Source organism: Loxodonta africana, chromosome 21, assembly GCF_030014295.1.
Source record: "Loxodonta africana isolate mLoxAfr1 chromosome 21, mLoxAfr1.hap2, whole genome shotgun sequence".
NCBI lineage: Eukaryota > Metazoa > Chordata > Mammalia > Proboscidea > Elephantidae > Loxodonta > Loxodonta africana.
The window spans coordinates 61,655,843-61,667,749 of record NC_087362.1 but is presented as its reverse complement, the minus strand read 5'-3'; positions in this window follow the sequence as shown (position 1 = coordinate 61,667,749).

Here is an 11,907-nt window from a genome sequence, read left to right as displayed (position 1 = left end):
TGGTGCTTTCCAAGTTTTCTGCATGGAACATGGATTCCTTTTTATAATTAGAAGGAAAAATATGAAGAAATGCAGTAATGTATGTAAGGAATTTGGAAGACAGTTGTTAGGATTTGGGACCTGATCAGACATGGGGGACATAGAAGGGAAAGGAAGAAGACCAAGGGGCTGGCTTGTGGTGCTGGGCTTTGTTTCAGATGCATTTAGCCAGATAACCAGGTGAGAAGGTGCCACAGAAAGTGAGAACTTCAAGACTTGTAGGGGGCAGGGTAAGGCCGTGAGTGTGTGAGGCTTCACTGAGGAGGCCAGTGTGAGATGAAAGAGAAATAGGAAACAATCAATTCCAACTCATAGCAACTTTATAGGACAGAGTAGAACTGCCCATAGGGTTTCCAAGGTGCGGCTGGTGGATTCGAACCACCAAGCTTTTGGTTAGCAGTGGAGCTCTTAACCACCCCACCACCAGGGCTCCACCTGATATAGAGGAAACACGAAAAAGGGGTCAATACATAAAGGGATGCAACCAGGGACCTCAGAATGGATAGGAATACAGGGGACCGCTACAGCTGAGCCTGAGAAATTCCCTCAGGGGAGTGGGAGGGGTCACAGTGGGGTGGTGGGGGGACAGCATCATGGCAGACTAGGGGGAATAAGGAAGGTGGGCTGGCCAAGAGGCCAGAGTGCTCCAAAGATATTGAGGAGAAGAAACTGAGGAGAATCCACTGGACCTGGCCTGTATTAGCTCAATGATAGCCTTCAAAATGATAAAGCGAGTAGAAGCCAGATTTCCTGGGGGAGAAAGTGGATGTAAAGATGGAGACTGGATGCGGTAACCAGCATAATGAAATGTACCACACTTGAAATTTGGTTCCTTTCTGCCCTCGTGCGTAGTCCCAGCCTCTCACAGTGTCAGCCACCAACTCTTTTTGCTCCAGAAAGAAGACAGAATCCAGGTGGGGCCTGGGCTGTCACGGATGTCTAGAGTAATGGCCTGGAATCCAGAGCCAGTGAGCCATCCCAGGCACGATTTTCTGGTTGACCTTGGGCAAGTACTTTCCCTCTCTGTGCCTCAGTTCCTCCCTCTCTAAAACAGCACAGATGCATTCTGAGGCCCCTGGTTGCACCCCTTTATATATGGATCCCTTTTTCCTGCTTCCTCAATATCAGGTAGAGTCCTGGTGGTGAGGTGGTTAAGAGCTCCACTGTTCACCAAAAAGTTGGTGGTTCAAATCCACCAGCCACACCTTGGAAACCCTATGGGCAGTTGTACTCTGTCCTATAGTGTCGCTATGAGTTGGAATTGATTGGAAGGCAATGGGTTTGGTTTTCTGTGTCAGACACTATCTTAAGAGCTTAGGAAACAATAACCTATTTTATTCTCACAGTAGCCCAGTAAAGTAGTTACTATTATAATTCCCATTTCAGGGATGGAGAAACAGAGGCACAGAAAAGTTAAGTACAGCATACAGCTAGTAATTACTGAGCTGGGATTTGAACCCAAGCACGCTGGCTTCAGAATTCAAGCTTTTAATGATCTGTGAAGCCATTCCCCGTGTTTTGGCCATATCTGGACTAATGAAAGACGTCATCTGTGAGGCATGAGGTGAGCTCTTTGCTACCGTGCGTGTGAGGCTGAGGCCACAGGGTGTTGATCTGAGCCTGCACCACCTTCAGGGTCCAGCGGGGGCTGGGCCGGCTGCTCCAACGGGGAAGGCACTCTCTGTTAAGGAAACTGGACTTGTCCCCTTTGCCCTATATATAACCCCGTCCACTTCACCCAAATTGCCAATTGTGTCCTCCAGTATTTTTATTTCAAAATAACTCACCCCGAACCGTGGCAGCGGCGAGCCAGGCCAGGAGCAGAGCGAAGGACAACATAGTGGAAGGGTTACTGTATCTGCAGCCAGCGAGGTCTCCCCGCGGTAGAGGGGCCTGAGCCGGTTCTCCACCAGGCCAGAGCTCACGTCCCTGGCCACAGAATCGCCACATCTGAAGGTATTTTGGAAAGCAATCCCTCTTGTAAGGCTCTCTCGGGAGGGCGGGAGCAGGGGCTTAAGCCACGCCCACCCAGAATGTGACCTCTGATCTAAGCAGCCCTGCCAAACTCTCTAATGACAAACGTTACAAACTTGCCAAACAACGTTACATAAGGGTTTCTGCTTTTGCTGGGCTTTAATCTTAACGCCCTACCAACTTCCCAAAGGCAGGTGCAAGCAGGCAAAAGCCCAGGCGCAAGGGGAAGATTTCATTTTGGGAACTCAGAACAAGCTTTTAGAATTGTTAGAGCAACTCTCAGCCCCAGGCTGCTGTGTAATTTAGGACAAATCTCTTAGCTTCCCTGGGCTCAAATTTCCCACAGTTCTAGTCCCTCGAATTTGGAAGAGATTTTAAATTTCATCCAGTCCTCCTTGTGATGCCTCAATTAAGTTTACAATATTTTTGCCAGATGACCTAGCCTTCTGTTACACACCCCCCCCCCCACACCCCCATCCCCAGTCGAGAAGCTGAGTACGTTTGAAGGCTGTGGTCTTTGGACAAGTAACAGATATCCATCTCCCCCTTGCCCCTGGCTGTAGTCATTCATCCGTGCTTTATTCATTCATTCTTCAAACACTTACTTCGCTCCTGCCACTTTGCTAGGTGCTACGGATACGAAGATGAATTCAAGACATGTGCTGTCTCTTCCAAGTGTTCACCATATAATGTATGACACAGAAGTGGTGGGAAAATTGAAAGGGATATGAAGGCACCAAAATAGGTGGGCACAGAGTGCTGGTATACCTGCGTATACCTGAGTAATGTGCTGGGAACCCAAGGAAAATGCTCAAAGCCTCTTTCATAGAATCATTAAGTGTCCCCAAATAGGGATTAGTTAAATGTACCCCGGTACAGCTGGCCAAAAAATACTACACACTCACTCAAACTAGTGATGTAGATGTCTATTTATTGACAAGGAAAGACAGTTATGATCTATTGAGAAAGGTAGGGAAAAAAAAAAGGCTATAAAACAGTTATGGCTGCTTCAGAAAACAGTTTGGTGGTTCCTCCAAAAGTAAACCCAGCAATTCCCCTTCTAGGTGTGTAGCCAAGAGAATTGTAAACATGTGTTCACACGACTTGTACATGGACATTCGTAGCAGCACTTCTCATATAGCCAAAAGGTGGAACAACCCAAATGTCCACAAACAGAAGAATGGATAAGCAAAATGTAGTCTATCCAGACCGTGGAATATTATTCAGCCATCTCGAGAAATGAAATTCTGATGCATGCTATGACATGGATGAACCTTGAAAACACGCTAAGTGAGAGAAGCCAGCCACAAAAGGCCACATACTATATAATTCCATCTATATGAAATGTTGGAAACCCTGGTGGTGTAGTGGTTAAGTGCTACAGCTGCTAACCAAGAGGTTCACAGTTCAAATCCACCAGGCGCTCCTTGGAAACTCTATGGGGCAGTTCTACTCTGTCCTATAGGGTCGCTATGAGTCAGAATTGACTCGATGGCAGTGGGTTTGGGTTTTTTTTTTTTTTTTTTGGTATATGAAATGTCCAGAATATGCAAATCCATAGAGGCAGAGAGTAGATTAGAGGTTGCTAGGTTGCTGAAAGTGAAGAGGACTTAAAGCCCTTTACTGATGAAGATCAAAGACCACAGCCTTCGGTACGGTTACATTTCAACATAAAGAAAACAGAAATCCTCTCAACTGGACCAATAAGCAACATCATGATAAAAGGAGAAAAGATCGAAGTTGTCAAGGATTTCATTTTACTTGGGTCCACAATCAACAGCCATAGAAGCAGCAGTCAAGAAATCAAAAGATGCGTTGCGCTGGGCAAATCTGCTGCAAAGGACCTCTTTAAAGTGTTGAAAAGTAAAGATGTCACCTTGAAGATTAGGGTGTGCCTGACCCAAGCCATGGTATTTTCAATCACATCATACGCACGTGAAAGCTGGACAGTGAATAAGGAAGACCAAAGAAGAATTGGCGCCTTTGAATTGTTGTGTTGGCGAAGAATATCGAACATTCCATGGACTGCCGAAAGAGCGAACAAATCTGTCTTGGAAGAAGTACAGCTAGAATGCTCCCTAGAACCAAGGATGGCAAGACTGTGTCTTACATGCTTTGAATATATTGTCAGGAGGGATCTGTGCCTAGAGAAGGACATCATGCTTGGTAAAGTACAGGGTCAGCGGAAAAGAGGAAGACCCTCGAGATGGATTGACACAGTGGCTGAAACAATGGGCTCTAGCATAGCAAGGATTGTAAGGATGGTGCAGCACCAGGCAGTGTTTCGTTCTGTGGTACATAGGGTTGCTATGAGTTGGAACCAACTCGACAGCACCTAACAACAACAGGGAGTTTAAAGCGGGGAATAAGGAATAACTGCTATTGGGTATGGGGTTTCTTTTTAGTGTGATGTAAATGTTCTGGAATTAGACAGGTGGTGTTGGTTGTGCAGCATTGTGAATATACTAAAACCCATCAAATTTCATACTTTAAAAGGGTAAATTTTAGGTATGTGAATTGTATTTCAATTAAATAAAGAAAATTTTAAGATACTTATGTATAATATGACCTCATTTTGGTAAAATTTTTTCTTTGTGAAAGAAAAATTCTAGAATTTATGACTCAGAGACTCCCAGTCCTAAAAAGCACCCTAAGAAAGAGTGGCACTCTTAGGTGGTACAAACAGTTAACCTGCTCAGCTGCTAACTGAAAGAACAGCATTTGAGTTCAACCAGAGGAATCTTGGAAGAAAGGCCTGGCAATCTACTTCCAAAAATTCAGCCATTGAAAACCTTATGGATCACAGTTCTACTCTGACACACATGAGATCACCATGACTAGGAGTCAACTCAACGCCAACTTTTTTTTTTTTCCCAATGAAGACCACCCATATCTCTGTCCACATGGGACAACCTAAATAGATAATAAGGCCATTTTCAATTACTTAGCACACCATTCACACACACACACACGCACACTGAGCTGTTAAGGCATGCCCTTTTGCCCTACCCAGCTTAGCTTTGCAATGTAGGAAACAGCCCTGGCTCTCAGCCTATGAAAACTGTAGAATGCCTAGCAAAATATACAACATAGGGCTGAATTACTCTCCCAACCCCGCGGTGTTCAAGCCCACGCCTGCTTGTGACACCAAGGGAGCTTCTCCCAGCCTTTGTCTACTCCCGGGTGGAGCCTCTGAAGCCCATTCCGGCTCAAGACGACACTGCAGAAGTGATAGGTGAGGCTGGAGACTATTAAGCCTCAAGCCAGACCTCAGTTTTGTTTGATGGGTGTGATGGTTAGGGTTGTGTGCCAACTTGGCTGGGCCATGATTCTCAGTGGTTTGGTCATATGATGTTGCGATCACTTCCATGATGAGATTTATATTATGTTATCACCTCAGTGATAGGATCTTTTGTGAATAGCTAATCAGGGGCTTGTGGCCTACATTGAATATAAGTGGGTATTCTGGCAAGGTTTCTGGGCTTTTGCTCATTCTGGATCCTGCAGCTGGCTCCTGTTCATCTGACTTCTGGTTCTTGGGACTTGAACTAGAAGCCTACCTGTGGTCTTGTCCACTGATCTTGGGATTCATTGATCTTCACAGCCTGCGAGCAAGAGCCATACTCTCTGACCTGCTGACTTGGATTGTCCAGTTCCTGCTGCTGCGTGAATCAGGAGAAGCCTCTATCCTGACCAACGGACTTGGGACATTCTAGCCCCTATAACTGTGTGAGCCATTTCCTTGATATAAATCTCTCTGTATGTACATGGAAACCCTGGTGGCATAGTGGGTAAGTGCTACGGCTGCTAACCAAAAGGTTGGCAGTTCGAATCCACCAGGTGCTCCTTGGAAACTCTATGGGGCAGTTCTACTCTGTCCTATAGGGTCACTATGAGTCTGAATCGACTCGATGGCAGTGGGTTTGGTTTTTGGTTTTTATATGTACATATTTATACACTTTACTGCTTTTGCTTTTCTAGAGAGACCAGCCTAAGACAACCACCATATCCTTATTTGAAAGGAATTATTACTGCCCTTATGAGGTTGTTGGAAGGCTTAGAGATCATGGTGTTACAGGGCCCTTAGGGCTCAAAAAACAGTTGCTGAGCTGCTTTATTGCATTTAATGCTCATAATAGTCGTAAGGAGGGGATAAGCATGTAGCATCCCCATTTCACAGATGAGGAGACTGAGGCGCAGAGAAAATGAGTGACTTGTCTACGGCCACATAGTTGACGAGTGCTGGAGCTGGACCAAAACCTGAATCTTTGGATTTCTCCTTTGAGGGAGGTAATATGGAGTAGTGGTTAGGGCTTGACCAACCTCTGGAGTCCCTTGGCAAGTTTTGTCGACCTCCTAAGTCTCAGTTTTTCTTATATGTAAAATGGGGGATAATGATAGGCTTACCTTGTGTGATTTCATGAGGACTTCATGAGATAATCCTATAAAACACTTAGTATGTGCTTGAGACTTACTGAGCACTCAGTAGAGTATTAGCTACTATTATTAGTAGTAGTAGTAGCAGTAGTAGAAAGGAGCCCCAGTGGCACAGTGTGTAAGCACTCAGCTGCTAACTGAAAGGTTGGTGGTTTGAACCCACCAGCCGCTCCATGGGAGAAAAATGTGGCAGTCTGCTTCTATAAAGATTACAGCCTTGGAAACCCTATGTGGAAGTTCCACTCTGTCCTATAGGGATGCTATAAGTTGGAATCGACTCAATGGCACACAACAACAACAACAGTAGAGGTAGTAGTAGCAGCAGCAGTAGCAATAGCAGTAACAGTAAGAGACTGGTGTGATTGTGTCACCCAAAACCCATGCTGGGGCTTATAGTTTATAAGTGCTGGCTCTGGGAGCATTTCAAATCTTCTCTTTGCTCTTTTTCTCTCCTCCTCTAAGGATAGGTGGGCGCAGTTATTCTCTCCTTGATACCTCCTCTACAACTACCATTCTTCATACTCTCTGCCCTGTCTGTGTCCCGGAAGGCAGACTCCTGTGGACTATGTCTCCTGGGCTCCTTTGCTGGCTGACTTTTGTCTGGGTTCAGGTGATGGGAAGTAGCAGCAACGCTGCCATGTGGAAACCCCAAGTTCTACTTGGCATGACTAGTACTGGCCAATAAACAAGAGACTGAAGTGGGAGAGCAGAAGTGTGCCTTGATTTTGCCGTACAAGGAAAGGAGTCATTTGGAGCTGCTGCCCTCAAGACTGCTCCATGAGGGCAAGGGGAATGGTTATTTTTAAGGGGTTTACAAGTAGAGAGTTCATACAAGTTATATCAGCAACATTCTTAATCATACCACGCAGGCACAATGGGGTTTACACATAACTTTACACATTGCTGAGATTTTTACAGGGCAGGGCAAGCAAAGGAACTAAGATTCTAACGCAAAGTTGTGAGGCAGGCCAAGTAAGCCGTTTGAGGCAGTGGACTTTTCCTCAGCCTGGGGACCTCATACCACCAAGAAAGTAATACCGGGAGCAGAGTGTGTTCCTTGGATCTAAGTTCCTGTACAGAGAAGCTCCTAGACTATGGAAAGATTGATGACAAGGACCTTCCTCTGGAGCCAGTGGAAAGAGAAAGTCTTCCTGTGGAACAGGTGTCCTGAATTTGGACTTGTAGCTTACTAGATCATGAAAGAGCAAATTTCTCTTTGTTAAGCTACCCATTTGTGGTATTTCTGTTATAGCAGCACTAGATGACTAACAACATGGGTAAAATTTCTCTGTGTTATTTTACCTGGAAGCAAGACATCCCTTCTTCTTCAAATGGCAGTTGGTTAGTATTATTGCTAGTGCCCTGGGAAGTCCTTAAGTTCTCCCACGTGGATCTATACAATCTGGAAGGTAAAATTCTAGGAAATTGCCTCAACTCCTAAGCAGGTGGCAGGACCTGAGAGAGAAGACACCTCTAGGAGCTCCATATTATCCCCCCAAAGCCTTTCCGTCTTCATCAATTTACTCAACAGATAATGGAGAGCACATGCTAGAACAGCATTGGGCAAGTATGAGCCCATGTTGCTCACTCCACTTTGCCTCTTATTATTCTGCTGCAGCCTTTATGGTGGAGAACACTGCTCTGAAAGAGCAGAGGTCTGGGAACCCACTGGGTGATATCCGCTTTGCCTTTCTGGAAAGAGAGGGGGTGATTGGCAGGGGCTGGCTATAAAGATGGGATGATCTCTAGTGCACCAAGCGCCCTGGCCCAATGCTTTGTGAATCTAGAATTCTATGATGTTTTCCAGTGTAGCTTCGACATGTGCTGTGTTTCTGAAACCTCAGCTATTCTCAATCTATTATCATATCATATTTGGATCTCGATTGCATTGTCTCCGTAGATCGCTTTGGATAGAATGATATTTTCACAATGTTGGGTCTTCCTATCCATGAGCATGGTATGTCTTTCCACTTATGTAGGTCTCTTTTGGTTTCTTGCAGTAATGTTCTGTAGTTTTTTTTTCTTCTTTGTATAGATATTTTACATGTCAGGTTAGATTTAGTCCTAAGTACTTTATTGTCTTGGGGGATATTATAAATGTTATTGATTTGCTTTTCAAAATTCTCTTTGTTAGTGTAGAGGAATCCAACTGATTTTAGTGTGCTTATCTTGTATCCTAATACTTTGCTGAAATCTTCTCCTAGTTCCAGTAGCTTCCTTGTGGATTCTTTGGGGTTTTCTAGGTATAAAATTGTATCATCTGGGAATAGGGATACTTTTTACTTCTTCCTTACCAATTTGGATGCCTTTTATTTCTTTTTCTTGCCTTATCGCTCTGGCTAGGACCTTCAGCACAATGTTGAATAAGAGTGGTGATAAAAGGCATCCTTGTCTGGTTCCCATCCTCAGGAGGAACGCTTTCAGTCTCTCTCCATTTAGGGTGATGTTGGCTGTTGGCTTCGTGTAAATGCCCTTTATTTTGCCAAGAAATTTCCCTTCTATTCCTATTTTGCTGAGAGTTTTTATCAGCAATGGGTGTTGGACTTAGTCAAATGCCTTTTCTGCATCAATTGATAAGATCCTGTGGTTCTTATCTTTTGTTTTATTTATGTGATGGGTTACATTGAATGATTTTCTAATGTTGAAACCTCCCTGGATAGCTGGGATGAATCCCAGTTGGTGATGATGAATTATTTTTTTTTTTTGATATGCTGTTAAATTCTACTGCCTAGAATTTTGTTGAGGATTTCTGTGTCTATGTTTCCGAGGGATATTAGTCTGTAATTTTCTTTTTTTGTGGTGTCTTTACATGACTTCGTATCAGGGTTATGCTGGCTTCAAAGAATGAGTTTGGGAGCATTCCTTCTTTTTCTGTGCTCTGAAATACCTTTAGTAGTACTGGTGCTAACTCTTCTCTGAAAATTTGGTAGAATTCTCCAGTGAAGCTCTCAGGGCCAGGGTTTTTTTTGTTGGGAGTTTTTTTTTTTTTTTTTTTTTCTTTAAACCTCTTCAATCTTCTCTCAAGATTTTCTTTTGTCATTTTGGCCAGTGTTTTGTTGATCTCTCCAAAGAAACAACTTTTGGTCTTGTTGACTCAACCGTTTTTCTTTTCTCTATTTCATTTGTTTCTACTCTAAACTTTATTATTTCCTTTCTTCTGGTGCCTTTGGCTTCTTTCACTGCTCTCTGTTTGAGCTGTAGGGTTAATGTTTTGATTTTGGCCCTTCCTCCTTTAGAATGAGTGCATTTCTTGCTATAAATTGACCTCTGAGCACTTGTTTTGCTGCCTCCCAAAGGTTTTGGTAGAATGTGTTTTCTTTCTCACTTGAGTCTATGAATTTCTTTATTCTGTCCTTGATTTCTCCTATAACCCAGTAGTTTTTGAGTAAGGTATTCTTTAGTTTCCATGTATTTGGTTTTTTTTCCATAGTCTGGCAGCCATCCCAAACACACATCTGAGGGCCAGATGGGGATCTGGAGGCCTCAGGAGACACTAGTGGGGCCAGATGACTATGCTGATAGCCCTTTGCTCCCCCACCCACCACACACCCCAATGAATCAGCACTCGTAGGGCTCCTACAACTTAGATACAAGCCTAGGAATGTGGATGACAGATCCTGAAATGTCACCAGCACAAGGGGACTCCATATGCAAATTAAATTCAATTGTTTCTGAAAAAATGAAGTACTTTTTTTTACCTTCTGTGTTTGTGAACTGAGATGTCATGCCCAATTTACAAGGCCAAGTGTGGATATCCTGGGCTAATTGTTCACACCTGCATTCAGCCACCTACCTCGTACTCTCCAAGTGAATCTCTGGACATGTCTGCCAGTGGGCAGTGCCTACTCAGAAGCCTGCATTCCCACAGTGCCCTTATGAAGGGGGAGAAGGCAGTTGCTATGCTCACACCCTGCAGGCCTGACTTCCTAGTCACAGCTAGCAGTCCAGTAGGCATTCAGCCCCAGAGTGCCTAGTGGCTGGGGGGGTCACACCCTAGTCTGTGGCAATCTATTCTGGAGGGTGACTCAGACAACCAATCAGATCTTCTCTCTCAGGAAGTTTGAAACTGCAGAGAAAGCCAGAGTGCAGGAGAGGGGACAGAGGAGAACGCGAGATAACAATGAGCAGAAACCCTCAGCAAACCGACCCATAGGGTCTGGCAGCAGCCAGGACTGCAAAGGCTGAGAAGATCTGAGTACCCCATAAAGGTGGATACCGCCTTAGGGGATAGAGGACACCACTGCAGGAGGTTGACAAAATGGTCCAGTTGCTGTAGCTCTCTTGGGCCCATCGGCCGGATGACATTCAGGTCTCCACAAAGTCTGACTGACTTTGCCTTTCCTCACACCTCCTCACATTTTTACCACAATTCTCCCGACACTGAAGAAATTCTGGATCTGGGCTCCCAGTAGTTTTGTGCTCTCACACTAGCCTACACTTGGCCTTCCCCATAGATACATGCTTCTCACTCACTGTATGGTGGCCCCATCTGCCCCCGGGTTCTGCCACAGGTGAGCCGGTGTTCACTTCCCATCTCTCCTCCAAAGTGCCCGTCATCTGTCTTTCAGGCTATTTGTTTGCATTTCATCCTCAGCTTTTTGGTGCGTTAAGGAAAAGTTATAATTTTGAGGAAAATCCAGTGTTTTCCTGCAGGTAGGGTAAGAATGACACTCCTTATAGCTTTCTGCCTCTGAGCAGAAGGCAAAACTAACCTCTAAGGCAGTTTTAGGATGATGCTTGAGGGACTTACTCCAAGGTGGTCACCACCCAAGAAGTAGTCCAGGCTACAGAGGCTACAGAGCAGCTGCTGGAGGAGGTAGCCTCGGGGAGGGCCTGGTAGAATGCTGTGCATATTGAAGGTGTCACAGACGTGTGGAATGGTCAGTAAGGCCGTGCAGCAGTGCCACAGGGTCACCTCAGCACTTCTCGCCCCCATCTCACTCTAGGGACATACTCAGCCTGTGTCACCTCCAGCTCCATGGGTAGCTCCACACTGAGGAGAGGGATGCTCTACTCCGACCATCCCAAATCCAGCTATTCGAAGTTGTTGAGGATCCAGAGAGATGATGCAGACCTAGGGCCCCCTCAAGCAGCTCCCAGAACCCAGCCTGCTGCTTCCTGCTTGCCCAGAGGCCCAGCCATCCCCAGTAGACCATCTTTTCCTCATAGTACAGTCACTCTAAGGAAAAAACATAAACAAACCCATTGCCTTTGAGTCCCACCCATGGGGACCTCATGTGTTACAGAGTAGGCCCAAGCTCTATAGGGTTTTCTTGACTGTAATATTTACGGAAGCAGATCACCACGCCATTCTTCCTTCTTCAGCAGCACTGCTGGGTGGGTTTAAACTGCCAACCTTTCAGATAGTACTAAAGCACAAACCATTTGTGCCATGCAGAGACCTCATTCTCTCTAGGGAGGAAAGTTTAATCTCCAGACCAAGACACAGACACTGGC